Source organism: Mauremys reevesii, linkage group 3, assembly GCF_016161935.1.
Source record: "Mauremys reevesii isolate NIE-2019 linkage group 3, ASM1616193v1, whole genome shotgun sequence".
NCBI lineage: Eukaryota > Metazoa > Chordata > Testudines > Geoemydidae > Mauremys > Mauremys reevesii.
Genome location: NC_052625.1, coordinates 145,252,008 through 145,267,401, shown reverse-complemented (window position 1 = coordinate 145,267,401; position 15,394 = coordinate 145,252,008). Strand labels below are relative to the sequence as shown.

At 45.2% G+C, this 15,394-nt stretch overlaps 1 protein-coding gene across 5 annotated transcripts in view; it reads left to right on the top strand.

The window, feature by feature from the left end:
• Positions 1-15,394, top strand: part of LOC120402048 (melanocortin-2 receptor accessory protein 2-like) — a 173,643-nt gene that overhangs the window by 115,850 nt on the left and 42,399 nt on the right. Inside the window, exons 1-2 of one of the 5 annotated variants that reach the window (XM_039532395.1) lie at positions 7,031-7,049; positions 8,248-8,404. The exons of 1 other annotated variant lie outside the window; for it this stretch is intronic. The gene's annotated coding sequence lies outside the window, so the exon portion shown is untranslated. Of the gene's footprint in view, positions 1-7,030; positions 7,050-7,294; positions 7,396-7,988; positions 8,078-8,247; positions 8,405-15,394 lie in introns of those variants that run through there. 3 more of the 5 variants (XM_039532399.1, XM_039532393.1, XM_039532394.1) reach the window with 3 other exon arrangements.

Below are 15,394 nucleotides of genomic sequence, written 5' to 3'. Positions count from 1 at the left end.
ACACTGCATGCCATAAATGTTTTCTGAATAGGAATGAGCTGTTTGGCAGTGAAATAATTTTGTTTAAAGCGGTGGTGATTTTTGTAACAATGCCAATATAGTCTCATAAAAAAATAAGAGAAATGAAGCTGTAAGCCAGGTGTCCTCCTTCCAGCTGGGTGGCAGTGTCCCATGCAATGCAAAGGATCTTTGTGCTCAGTAAATATATCTGATGAATGCAAAATAGTAAGTCTGTGAAGAGTGACTAGAAATATCCATAAGATTGCAATATATCAGTAAATACACTTTAATATACAGTGGGAAACCAACAACGTTACCCTGTGGTTTAGGTGCACAGTTACACACACACACAAAAAGCAGAAAAATAGTGTAAAGGTCTGAGCCAAAGTCCATTGAAGTCAATGGAAAGATTCCTATTCTTTTCAGGGGGCTGCGAACTAGGCCTCCAGGATAAGATTTTCTAAAGTGCTCATCATTAGCCTAACTCCGCCTCTATTGAAATCAATATTAAAATCTCATTGAGTTCAATGGGAGTAGAGTTAGGCCAACTAAAGTATGTCTACATTTTGAGCTGGGGGTGTAATTTATAGCTCTAGTCTCTAGGAGACATATTCACACTAGCTCTGATTGAGCTAGCACACTAAAAATAACATAGCCATGGTGGTGGGAGGGGTTAGGCACTTGTCACATTCTGAGGTGCAATCCAGACCTGTGAGGAGGTTGTGTCACCAGCTGCCTTGCAGCCTCACAATGCCTTGCTGCTGTAGCTCCCAACTTAGGCCCCTGACAACAGCATACAGGTCACAACTTGAGTTTCTGTATATAGCTGCAGCCTGCCAGCAACACAGACCACAGCAGCCTTGGTTACTACCTGCAAGGTGACCCCAACACATTCCCAGTCTTGAATTTTTCCCCAGAATATGTGTTCTGCCTCTCCTGGACAGTTCAAGTATCATAAGTCCATTGCCCCAGTAAGGGGTCAATATACAACAGTTTGCTACTTTAATTGAAGTTACCTAATATTTCACTTTAAACACAACACTGGATTAGTTTAGTAAAAGAATAAAAAAAGTTTATTTAAGTACAAAGAAAAAGTTTATGTGAGGACAAGTGCAAGGCATTAAAGTCAGAAATGATTACAAGAGAAAAAGATAAAACACTTTCTAGTGCTAAAATTAAACAAACTTGACTTGGTTCAAGGTAAAATCCTTAGCACATGCTACCAGCCACAGGGTGGACCAAACTTCAGCTCAGGATCTCTCCCAAAGTCAAATGACTGGTTCCTTTGTCATCTTAGGTGAAATAGAGCTAGATAGGGAGATACACATTGGGGTGGTTTTGCCCCCCACTTTGAAATGCATTTTCCTAAGGGTTACTCCTAGTTAAAGTTCATTCCCACTGGGAGATTGGAGTAATTGAATCTCATGGTAAAAGAGGTACCATGTTGTTGTTTGCTAAAATGTAGATTGATCTGTTCCTGCCTCCCTTCTTTGCCAAAGAATATGCTACTTGACAGGTCATTGCCCATCAACTTTGATGACACCTGACTATAGGCATCAACTTGTCTTTTGTCTTTGAGAAACAGATTTATCCATTCCCCAGACTTATCTGATAACCACATTTCAGTCATAATATCAGCTTATGATCATAAATATCCATGCAATATTCCTACATACATTTCACTATGCTATTATTGAACAGTGAGTTGTTAGCTTTCAAATGATACCCCACAATGCATATTTTATACAAAGATTATTACAATAGTGCAAATACAGGGGTGCATTTGGTCACGCTACTCCAAGTATGTGTCTGTCCAAGATGGTAGGCTTCTATTCAGAGTACACATTTTGCTTTGTGTAGATGGAAACAACTGTCTCTCTAATTTGAGCATTGAAGAGGAAAGCAAGCAAGAAGGCCTAGAGAGCCAATGAGCATCTAGAGGATATGTAATTTACAAGAAAAAATTACCAGAGATTCAGGGGCCATAGAGAATGGTAAATGACCTTCATGGTCATGTGAGGAACAGGGATCAGTGTACAATTCTTACACACAAAGCATCTTGGTCAATTGAAAAGCATGATTGGGTTCTGTTAGTTTTTATTTTACTTAATGAATATATTGACATTGTTACCCTTCTGAGGATGCCAGCCAGGACAAGAACATTAAAGGAAGCCAAGGTTGATGGAGAACAGTGGGAAGGATTCATACAGTTATGAAAACCATTATACTAACTAACATAGCCTCTGACACCAGTCAAACAAGATGAAGGAAAAGAACAACAGCAGCCTAACAGTGCCCGGGACAATGTGTGCTAGGAGTTAAATGGCAAGGGAGAAGGATGAGCAAGTGAGTCAGCGAATCAATGAATAAAAAAAGAAAGTGGTGGGCGATGTCCTTACTAGGTTAAACAAAATTAATGGCAAAGGGCATGACGTATATTGAGAGAAGATGGACAAAAGTGCTAGGAGACTGTGGAAAGAGGCTGAAAACTAAAAGCACAGAAAAAATATGGAATGAATTACATTAAATTTAAAGTGGAAATTGTGGGAAACATTTTATTATTGGATCAAGGAAAGCAGACAAAAATATTGCTTGTCTTTTCATTCAGCAGCAGTGAAAGAAAGCTAATGATGATGATTAAGGCCAGTGGCTTTATTATTTGTGGGTGCTCAGCCCCCCCTGAAAATCTGACTACAATTGTTCAGAACAATAATTTCCATCACAAATGCTCATAAAGGTTAGAACAACATGTACCGTGTTAGGTCTTTCATCTCCCAAGCCCTAAGTGAAAATGTAGCTCAAGCTACAATGAGTTCAGTTTGGTGGTTTCCACCTAATTCTTCTTTGAGTGATGGTCCCTATATGTATTCCAAAGGTGAGTGCACATGTGTGTCATGTTCCTAAGCTGGAAGAGCCATGCATGCATCCCCTTTTGCTAGCAACCGAGGATATAATTCGCTGTGCAGGTCCATGCCTCTCCAGTTCCCTCTTACCGCTACATGGCCTGAGTTGGAACTCCTGTTCCTTCATGCTCTGAGATTTTACTATCAGAGTGACTTTGTCCATTTGTGTATAGTTATTTATAGTTGTAGCTAGTAGTTGTAGCATTAGTAGTAAGTTAGTTAATCATCCCCACTGGAAACTATCCTCCCACTTTCCCCAGGACCATGCCCCACATTCTGGGGTGTAAGAACTGTATCCTGCCCACACTCTTTTCTGTGAGTGACAAGCACCAGGGGTGTGTCTATTGTCTTGGCAAGGCTCATATTGCAGCATGTTGCTTGATCTGCAAGTTGTTCCCACCTCAGACCCAGGAAGCTCGAAAGCTCCACCTCTGTCAGTTCCTTATGGAGGAAGCAATGCAGCCACATGCACATTTGGATGTGGAACTGTCAGAACCGCTGATACAGTGATCAACATCAGTGGTGAGCATCCTTCCAACTACTTCCCAGGACTAGCCAGCCCCACGGATGCTACCTCAGGTGTTTCCATTGGCACCCCTTGGATTCCCGGATGCTTGGAGCCTCTCCTCTCAGCAGCAAAACTGGTGCTTCCCTACCCAACCACTCCACTCCTCTCCGGACCGCTGCTCACCTGCAAGGTCCCCACTCTGGCAGGTGAGCCTCTTAGGGTTGCCAACCCTCCCAGTTTCACCAGGAATCTCCCTGAATCTGGCCCTATCTCCCGGAGGCTACTGAAGCCAAATTGGGAGATTTTAGGCGCTAAAAGTCCAGTGGCACAGCAGGGCTAAAGCAGGCTCCCTGCCTGCCCTGGCCCTGCACCCCTCCTGGAAGTGGCTGGCACATCCCTGCGGCCCCTGGGGAGGTACAGGGGGTCTCCACGCTCTGTCCCCACCCCAAACACTGACTACGTAGCTCCCATTGACTGGGAACTGCGGCCAATGGGAGCTGCAGGGGTGGCGCTTGTGGGCATGGGCAGCGCATGGAGCCCCATGCTCCCCCCACCCAGGGGCCACAGCGTGCCGGCTGCTTCCGGGAGCAATGCGGGGCCAGAGCAAGCAGGGAGCCTGCCTTACTCATAGATTCAAGGACTGGAAGGGACCTCAAGAGGTCATCATGTCCAGTCCCCTGCCCTCATGGCAGGACCAAATACTGCCTAGACCATCCCTGATAGACATTTATCTAACCTACTCTTAAATATCTCCAGAGATGGAGATTCCACAACCTCCCCAGGCAACTTATTCCAGTGTTTAACCACCCTGACAGTTAGGAACTTTTTCCTAATGTCTAACCTAAACCTCCCTTGCTGCAGTTTAAGCCCATTGCTTCTTGTTCTATCCTTAGAGGCTAAGGTGAACAAGTTTTCTCCCTCCTCCTTATGACACCCTTTTAGATACCTGAAAGCTGCTATCATGTCCCCTCTCAGTCTTCTCTTTTCCAAACTAAACAAACCCAATTCTTTCAGCCTTCCTTCATAGGTCATGTTCTCAAGACCTTTAATCATTCTTGTTGCTCTTCTCTGGACCCTCTCCAATTTCTCCACATCTTTCTTGAAATGCGGTGCCCAGAACTGGACACAATACTCCAGTTGAGGCCTAACCAGCGCAGAGTAGAGCAGAAGAATGACCTCTCATGTCTTGCTCACAACACACCTGTTAATGCATCCCAGAATCACGTTTGCTTTTTTTTTTGCAACAGCATCGCACTGTTGACTCATATTTAGCTTGTGGTCCACTATAACCCCTAGATCCCTTTCCGCTGTACTCCTTCCTAGACAGTCTCTTCCCATTCTGTATGTGTGAAACAGATTGTTCCTTCCTAAGTGGAGCACTTTGTATTTGTCTTTGTTAAACTTCATCCTGTTTACCTCAGACCATTTCTCCAATTTGTCCAAATCATTTTGAATTATGACCCTATCCGCCAAAGCAGTTGCAATCCCTCCCAGTTTGGTATCATCTGCAGACTTAATAAGCGTACTTTCTATGCCAATATCTAAGTCATTGATGAAGATATTGAACAGAGACGGTCCCAAAACAGACCCCTGTGGAACCCCACTTGTTATACCTTTTCAGCATGATTGGGAACCATTAATAACTACTCTTCGAGTACAGTTATCCAGCCAGTTATGCACCCACCTTATAGTAGCCTTGTGGAGGTGCGGACTCACCCCTGCGGTGCCTCCTGCTGGTCTCAGGGGATTAGCTCTTTTTCTAGCTCCAGAGTGCCCTCTGCAGGCCAGTGATCCACTTGTCTTTTGGCCCCCGTATCCCTCCCAGGATCCAGTGCCCTTTTAGCTGGGGTGCTTCCCCTGGCAGTAACCCCTTTCTCTCAGGGTCTCCCCTCACCTGGAAACCTCCACCCACTATCCCCACCTTGCCTCAGTATCAGGCTACTGCCAGTCATCATCTAGCCCTTATGCCCTGGGGCAGACTGCAGTATCAGTCTACTATCACTGGCAAGGTTGGGTTTGGACCTGCTGCCTTTGCTTACCCCTGGGCTGCCCTCTGCAACCCCCAGTACCTGTTGGCCTGGTGCTAGGCTGCAGCCTGGGGCTTTCCAGGCTGGAGCTCCCCAGCTCCTATGCCTTTCCCCAGCCCTGCTCCACTCAGGTACCCTGTGTCTAGCTCCCTGCAGCCAGGCCCTTCTCCCTCTATAGGCAGAGGAAGACTTACTCTTCTGGCTTCCCTCGCCTTCTTATAAGGCCCTGTTGCTCAGTTTGGGGCATGGCCCCAGCTTCAGCCACTTCCCCCAATCAGCCAGGGTTTTACCTTGCCCAACCCCAGCCCTCTGCAGGGTTTTTCCAACCCTTTCCAGGCTGGAGCAGGTCATCACCCCACTACAAGCCCCATCTAAGTTGTATTTGCCTAGTTCATTGATAAGAATATCATGCAAAACCGTATCAAATGCCTTAGTAAAGTCTAGGTATACCACATCCACCGCTTCTCCCTTATCCAAAAAACTCGTTACCCTATCAAAGAAAGCTATCAGATTTGTTTGACATGATTTGTTCTTTACAAATCCATGCTGGCTATTCCCTATCACCTTATCACCTTTCAAGTGTTTGCAGATGATTTCCTTAATTACTTGCTCCATTATCTTCCCTGGCACAGAAGTTAAACTAACTGATCTGTAGTTTCCTGGGTTGTTTTTATTTCCCTTTTTATTTTCCCTTTAGCCCTGCTGCACCACCGCCTGGGAGCTGCCGGAGGTAAGCACCTCCAATCCACACCCCAACTCCCTGCCCCAGCCCTGAGCCCCCTCCTGCACCCAAACTCCCTTCCAGAGCCTGCACCCCAACCCTCTGCCCCAGCCTGGTGAAAGTGAGTGAGGGTGTGGGAGAGTGAGCGACAGAGTGAGGGGGGGCAGGGCCTCAGGGAAGGGGTGGGGAAGGTGCAGGGCCTCAGGGAAACGGCAAGGCAGGGGCAGGGCAAGAGTGTTTGGGCTTGTGTGATTAGACAGTTGGCAACACTAGAGCCTCTCCTGCTATTGCCGGACAGGTCCCTGCAGGCACCGCACCGAGGCCTGCCCGTTCCACCAATTCCCCCAGTACTGGAACTATCCTCTGAGTCAGAGGAGTTCCCTGAGCCGGAACCCTGCTCCTCCTCAATGTTTCGGCAAGGGTCTGACTCACATCCCTGACTGACATATGACCCAGTGGCACAGGTCTGGTACCAGTACTCGTGGGGCCCCCCACACCCCCAGCAACTCTCCCCTTGTCCATACTGGGTGACCAGAGACCCTATTGACAGCTCTTATCAGCGCTCCCAGGCACCCTTTTATACTACCCAGTCTCCTTCTCCAGCATCATCTATCTCGCAGGAAGAGGTCGAAGTTGAGTCAGTACCACTGGCTCCACTGCTCCCTACAGCCACTTCCTCCTCACCGGACGAGGCAATCATTCTCCTCTCCCTCTCTCTGCCAGATGATCACCACCAGTACCAAGACCCGCTCCAGCAGGTGGCAGAGGGCCTGGGGATCCCACTGGAGAAGATTCAATACTGGCAAGACCAGCTCCCAGACATTCTTCAGCCTCAGGGACCATCTAGGTTGACGCTCCCCATTAATGAGGCTATTCTCCATCCAGCACAGGTGCTGTGGCACACCCCAGCCTCCTCTGCCCTCATGCCTAAGAGGACAGAGCAGAGGTACTTTGTCCCTACCAAAGGGGCAGCTTTTCTTTTCTCCCTGCTCCCCCCAGATCCTTTGTTGTCCACGTGGCAGCTGAACAGGTACGCCAGCAGCTGCAGAAATCGTCTGGACCTGTTGGGGAGGAAGGTGTCCTCCTCTCCAGCAATACATAGCCAATTATCAGGCTCTGCTAGCCAAATATGATTTCAACAACTATGCATGGCTAGCGGAATTCCAGGACAAACTGCCACCAGAGCAGCAGCAGCAGTTTCAGGCGCTGGTGGATGAGGGACACTTGGTCACCAAGGTGGGCCTGCAAACGGCTGTGGATGTGGCCGACATGGCCTCTCGCTCCCTTGCTATGGGAATCATCATGTGCCAGGACTCGTGGCTCCAGTCCTCCGGCTTTCCCAAGGAGATCCAAACTACAATTGTGGGCCTAGCCTTTGAAGGGAACAAGCTGTCTTCCAGCAAAACTAACAAGTTCCTTCATTCTTTGAAGGACTCCCGGGGCACATTATGATCCCTGGGTATCTATACCCTGGGCCCACACTGCAGACAACAGCAGCAGCAATTCTGTCCCTGCTCATATGCGCCCTACTTGGTCCATTACCAATGCAAGAAGGAATCCCCACACCGGTGACATCGTTCCCAGCAATCACACTTCCCCACTTCTCTGCCCCCTTTCACCAGCAACCGAAGTCCCAGTTTTTACACGACTATCAAGACCCATGAACCTCTCCGAATGCCACCCATGGAGCCCCATGTTATCATTGGGGGCTGTCTTGCCATATTTCCCACAATTAGGGCAAGATCACCATGGACGGTTGGATACTGGAACTCATCCACCATGGATACTCCATAGAATTTCTTTCCTTTCCCCTGCCTCAGTCCCCCCCATCCACTGGATAGCCCCAGAGGACCCTTCCCATCAATGCATTCTCCAACAAGAAGCAGATGTCCTTCTCGCGAAGGGCGCCATAGAGCAGGTACTGTCTCCCTACCTAGGAATAGGCTTCTACTCCCCACACTTCCTCATCCCAAAGAAGGGTAGAGAGCGCCACCCCAGTCTTGACATTTGGCTACTAAACACCCTTATCAGAACATCCAAATTCCATAGGGTGACACTGGCATCTATTATTCCATCTCTCCCCAACAGGGCCTCGTTCGCAGCTCTTGAGATGAAGGACACCTACTTCCACATCGACATTCACCCGGCCCACCGGAAATTTCTCCACTTCCAGGTGGGACACCACTACTACCAATTCCGAGTCCTGCCTTTTGGCATAGTGACAGCTCCGTGAGTTTTCATTAAGGTAAACAGTGTTTTCAAGAAGGACTGAATTGATATTTAACATGTACAGAAATGCAGATGCTTAGATGAAAGGGAGGGATAGCTCAGTGGTTTGAGCTTTGGCCTGCTAAACTTAGGGTTGTGAGTTCAATCCTTGAGGGGGGCATTTAAGGATCTGGGGCAAAAATCTGTCTGGGGATTGGTCCTGCTTTGAGCAGCGGGTTGGACTAGATGACCTCCTGAGGTCCATTCCAACTCTGTGATATTATAGATCTTGTTCTTGTCTTGCTTACATAGATTTTACTAGTGTAACTCCACTGACTTCAGTGTAAGTGAGATCGAAGACCTACTGAAGTCCTAGCATGGATGAAAGTGGTTGATCATTCTGCATTCTGAGAAGTTTTAGTTTGTATAGAGTTTTAGTTGTAATGTGTATAGAGAGTCTTGATGTATTAATTAAAATGTGACTTCTTAGATCATAAAACCACTGAATTCTGAATAGGACTGATGTTGAGACTCAATATGAAGCAAGACAGAATGTGCAACCAAATATGAATACCCCTGAGCACTATATTTGTGAATTTATAACTATCTGGGTAAATAGTAAGCTTGTTATTCTAGTTCCCCTATAGATTTGCCACCTAGAGAGAGATTTTTTTACCTAATTATAAATACTCTAGATAGCTTCTTCTGAATGTTTTTACTAACTTTTCAATCATCTTAAAATAATAAAACATACACAGCCTAAAATTTTTTTTCACTCCTATAGCATCCTGGCCAGTGAGACTATAGGCACAAATGATAAATAATCTGTTTTTTAAATGTCATCTTCCGCACAATGAAACAATTTTGTCATGAGTTTTTAGATGTACATAAAAATAAAAACTCAGATCTGCAGATTCCCCAGAATTAGTTTGCCTCATTTTTTACCTTTAGGAAAATAAAGAGTTTGGCAGTAACCGTGTACTGAAATTACAGTAATGATACTGGAAATGTCCCAGAAATTTGGACTGTGTAGTTTAGTGAGGAAATGAATAATAGGGGATATGTACAAAATAATGAATGGAAAGAAGGCAAATTGGATATTCCTCTATTTGCTTTCTTATAGTACAAAGTCAAGAAGCCAGGCAATGAAATTGAAAGGCAACAAATTTAAAATTGATAAAAGGAAACTCTTTTACTCTTGCATAATTAATCTTTGGAATTCATTCCATACAATCCCACTGAGTATAAGAATTTAGCAGGATACAAAAAAATTAGACATTTAGATTGATAATGAGAACATCCAGAGTTTTGCATTATAAGGGAGATATATATATAGAGAGAGATATAGATATAAGACTATAACTGCTAATGCTTCAGAGCATAAGCCACCATTAACTGATGTGATTAGGAGAAAAAATTCTATGAGTATCTTAATCCATAATTGTCCGCTTTCCTCTGAAACATTTGGTATTGGCCACTATCAAAGATGGGATACTGAATTTGTGGTCCACTGGTCCAGTTTTTAATTCCTAACTATTATGGTGTTCTAATGAAGTTCAGCACAGACCATTACAAAGGTGCAATGCACTCTGAAAGGAACAATTTAAATTATTCTGATACATATTGATGTACTCTTAATTAGTTGTGAGCACTCAGAAAAATGATTTAATTATCATTATGGATAGCTCAATGACGCTGTCTGCTGAACGCAGAGCAGTAGTCCAAACTCCGCTGCTCCAAAACCTATTAAGATGTTAGGCTTTATTCAAAAGTACAGAATATTCTTTATTAGAGAATAATATACAACATATTATAATGACATTATATAAACTGATGGTGCAGTACACCTTCCCTTTGAATGCTTCTGTCAGCTTCTATCACCTCATTTCAAGATAAAGAGCTGAAATAAAACAGCATCCAGAAAAAGTCAACAAAAAGTATCAAAGGCATGAGTATCAATTTGCCCCAGGCCCCAGGCCGCGCAGGGCCCCCCATAAGAATATAGTATTCTATAGTATTGCAACTTTTTTTTAATGGAAGGGGCCCCCGAAATTGCTTTGCCCTGGGGCCCCCTGTATCCTCTGGGCAGCCCTGCATGAGAGGGTTCCAGGGAGATTTAAGAGACCAACGGACAGAATCTCATTTACACTAAGCTCATTTATACCACTCTGGCAGTATAAAGGGGTCTTAAGGTGGGTATAAATTACATAACAATTAATTTACTAACCACATTTAAGTTATAGTTATGTTTACTTTATACTGCCAGATCAGCATAAAAGAGGCCTTAATGTAAATGAGAACTAGGCCTGATTCTCTGCTGTATTGCACCAGATTTACATTGCTGTAACAGTAGTGTTGCACTGGCATAAAACTAGAATAACAGAGTGGAGAATCAAGAGTGTCTGGTTTTGTAAAGTTTTAGTGTTAGAGAGATGACAGAGGTATATATAATATTAGCTGCCACTGAAGTCCATGGCAGATTTGCCATTGATAACCAGCAGCCAATATTTTAACTTCATTATTAAGCAGGATGCCCTTTCCAGACAGTCATAATAACAGAAGGCTTCATAACAGGACTCTTACCTTTGAACACATGGCTAAATGTGTAAAGCTAGAAGAAAGCACAGTTGGAAAATTGTTACAAAATTCTACCGCATGCCCATCTGTGTCTGTGGTTTGACTCTTAAAACAACCTGAAATGACTTGTAAGACAGTTTACAGTTTTTGTGGCATACTGATCATTTTTCCCAAATGGGTGTCTCATACAATTTAGAAGTTCTGCATCTGTGCATATCCCCTGGCATGAACCGAAAGAGACTCATTAATCAATTTAAGCTATTTCAGGATATCATTTTGACAGCTGAAAGGAAAGTAGCTTATTAAGGGGTCTTTTTGCCCATTATTTTTCTTGGCTAAATTGTGGGTAAAATTCTTTCATTTTTTAGCTGAAAAAGAAAAAATTGATTGAGCTTTCTCTTGTGATGTTTAATGTTATCTTTGTAAACATAGGTTTTACAGATGGCATCCTCATACTGCCTTCCTTATTCAAAGACAGCACACGTACCACAAAATACCACCACTCACATCATTATCACTGTTAGAACATATTTTGTCCCTTCCTGTTGTTAGAAGCTTGTGTATTATGTCTAGTTCCAGATGTAGCCTTATGTGCAGTCAGGGGCGGCTCTAGGTATTTTGGTGCCCCAAGCACGGCAGGCAGGCTGCCCTCGGCGGCTTGCCTGTGGGAGGTCCCCGGTCCCACGGATTCGGCGGCACACCTGTGGGAGGTCTGCCGAAGCCACGGGACCAGCGGACCCTCCACAGGCATGCTGCCGAAGGCAGCCTGCCTGCCGCCATCATGGTGACTGGCAAAGCGCCCCCCGTGGCTTGCCGCCCCAGGCACACGCTTGGCGTGCTGCTGCCTGGAGCCGCCACTGTGTGCAGTTATATATTGAACGCAGACAGGTTGAATGTTGGCCTGTTCCATCTACACTGGCGTTTCTCAACCCCTGGGTCATGACCCAAAATGGGGTCACAAGAATGTATGAAAGAGTTGTGAACAAACTTTAAAAATAGATAATATTTTGCATACAATTTTCTTTAAGTAGATGCCACTTGTGCTGCACTGTACGTTAACAAGTTATTTGAACATGCAGGTGCCACCAATTAGCCAATCAAATGCAATGCACAAAGAGTTATGGGAAAGACCACTCTGGGAACAGGGGTCTCGTGTCCCTGTCCCCCCAATTGACTACCTCGGGAAGGGATGCAGTGGGAACTATTGGCCAGCCCACCTATTGCTGCCGTGCATGGTAGCTTCTGCTGGTGTCCAGCTGCCTCACAAGCAACGGAGGACATGTAGCAGCTCGGGGGGGAGGCAGGTGAGAAAGCGGGAAATGGAGAACTACAGGTGAGGAAAGCAAGCACAACCCAGCAGGAGGGAGCTGCCTGGATCTCCCGCCCAGCCCCAGTGCCGTCCCTGGGTGCCACTGGGCAACTTTCAGCACCCTGGGTACATCATCCGGGCTTAGGCTGCAGCAGTTCCGAGAGGGAGGATGCCCCCGAGCAGCCCCTTCCTGACCCAAGGCAGCTGGTAAGCACCAGGAGGTTAGGGAGGAGGTTTATTCCTACCTCACAAAGCAGGGGTGGATACCGCACCCTGGGGGGGCTGGAGTCCCGGAGGAACTGAAGAAAGGAGAGAGGCCCTGCAGGGTGCCTTGGCAGCCAGTGTACCTGGTGCTCCGCAATTGGGGGGCCCCACGATGTCCTGCATGTGCCTGTGCAAACTTTGTCCAGCCCGCTGGGTGCTCGATGTGGAGCCAGGATTGGCCGTGCACTACACTGCAGTGCTACATCAGTGCAGCTGCAGCATGTCTAGTGAAGACATGCTATGCGGATGGGAGAGAGCTTTCCTGTTGGCATAATTACTCCACCTCGGCGAGAAGCAGAAGCTGCCTATATAGCGCCGGTGTGGACAGTGTGAAACTTGTAGCATGGGTGGGGTGGGGGGCTTTTTCACACCCCTGAGCAACATAAGAACATAACATAAGAACATAAGAAAGGCCGTACCGGGTCAGACCAAAGGTCCGTCTAGCCCAGTATCTGTCTACCGACAGTGGCCAATGCCAGGTGCCCCTGAGGGAGTGAATCTAACAGGCAATGATCAAGTGATCTCTCTCCTGCCATCCATCTCCATCCTCTGACGAACAGAGGCTAGGGACACCATTCTTACCCATCCTGGCTAATAGCCATTTATGGACTTAGCCACCATGAATTTATCCAGTCCCCTTTTAAACATTGTTATAGTCCTAGCCTTCACAACCTCCTCAGGTAAGGAGTTCCACAAGTTGACTGTGCGCTGCGTGAAGAAGAACTTCCTTTTATTTGTTTTAAACCTGCTGCCTATTAATTTCATTTGGTGACCCCTAGTTCTTGTATTATGGGAATAAGTAAATAACTTTTCCTTATCCACTTTCTCAACATCACTCATGATTTTATATACCTCTATCATGTCCCCCCTTAGTCTTCTCTTTTCCAAACTGAAGAGTCCTAGCCTCTTTAATCTTTCCTCATATGGGACCCTCTCTAAACCCCTAATCATTTTAGTTGCTCTTTTCTGAACCTTTTCTAGTGCTAGAATATCTTTTTTGAGGTGAGGAGACCACATCTGTACACAGTATTCGAGATGTGGGCGTACCATGGATTTATATAAGGGCAATAATATATTCTCAGTCTTATTCTCTATCCCCTTTTTAATGATTCCTAACATCCTGTTTGCTTTTTGACCGCCTCTGCACACTGCGTGGACATCTTCAGAGAACTATCCACGATAACTCCAAGATCTTTTTCCTGACTCGTTGTAGCTAAATTAGCCCCCATCATGTTGTATGTATAGTTGGGGTTATTTTTTCCAATGTGCATTACTTTACATTTATCCACATTAAATTTCATTTGCCATTTTGTTGCCCAATCACTTAGTTTCGTGAGATCTTTTGAAGTTCTTCACAATCTGCTTTGGTCTTAACTATCTTGAGTAGTTTAGTATCATCTGCAAACTTTGCCACCTCACTGTTTACCCCTTTCTCCAGATCATTTATGAATAAATTGAATAGGATTGGTCCCAGGACTGACCCTTGGGGAACACCACTAGTTACCCCTCTCCATTCTGAGAATTTACCATTAATTCCTACCCTTTGTTCCCTGTCCTTTAACCAGTTCTCAATCCATGAAAGGACCTTTCCTTTTATCCCATGACAGCTTAATTTACATAAGAGCCTTTGGTGAGGACCTTGTCAAAGGCTTTCTGGAAATCTAAGTACACTATGTCCACGGATCCCCTTGTCCACATGTTTGTTGACCCCTTCAAAGAACTCTAATAGATTAGTAAGACACGATTTCCCTTTACAGAAACCATGTTGACTATTGCTCAAGAGTTTATGTTTTTCTATGTGTCTGACAATTTTATTCTTTACTATTGTTTCAACTAATTTGCCCGGTACCGACGTTAGACTTACCGGTCTGTAATTGCAGGATCACCCCTAGAGCCCTTTTTAAATATTGGCGTTACATTAGCTAACTTCCAGTCATCGGGTACCGAAGCCGATTTAAAGGACAGGTTACAAACCTTAGTTAATAGTTCCGCAACTTCACATTTGAGTTCTTTCAGAACTCTTGGGTGAATGCCATCTGGTCCCAGTGACTTGTTAATGTTGAGTTTATCAATTAATTCCAAAACCTCCTCTAGTGACACTTCAATCTGTGACAGTTCCTCAGATTTGTCACCTACAAAAGCCAGCTCAGGTTTGGGAATCTCCTAACATCCTCAGCTGTGAAGACTGAAGCAAAGAATCCATTTAGTTTCTCCGCAATGACTTTATCGTCTTGAAGCGCTCCTTTTGAATTTTGATCATCAAGGGGCCCCACTGGTTGTTTAGCAGGCTTCCTGCTTCTGATGTACTTAATAAACATTTTGTTATTACCTTTGGAGTTTTTGGCTAGTCGTTCTTCAAACTCCTCTTTGGCTTTTCTTATTACACTCTTGCACTTAAGTTGGCAGTGTTTGTGCTCCTTTCTATTTGCCTCACTAGGATTTGACTTCCACTTTTTAAAGGAAGTCTTTTTATCTCTCACTGCTTCTTTTACATGGTTGTTAAGCCACGGTGGCTCTTTTTTAGTTCTTTTACTGTTTTTCTTAATTTGGGGTATACATTGAAGTTGGGCCTCTATTATGGTGTCTTTAAAAAGGGCCCACGCAACTTGCAGGGATTTCACTTTAGTCACTGTACCTTTTAATTTTTGTCTAACTAACCCCCTCATTTTTGTATAGTTCCCCCTTTTGAAATTAAAGGCCACAGTGTTGGGCAGTTGAGATGTTCTTCTCACCACAGGGATGTTGAATGCTATTGTATTATGGTCACTATTTCCAAGCGGTCCTGCTATAGTTACCTCTTGGACCAGCTCCTGCGCTCCACTCAGGATTAAATCTAGAGTTGCCTCTCCCCTTGTGGGTTCCCGTACCAGCTGCTCC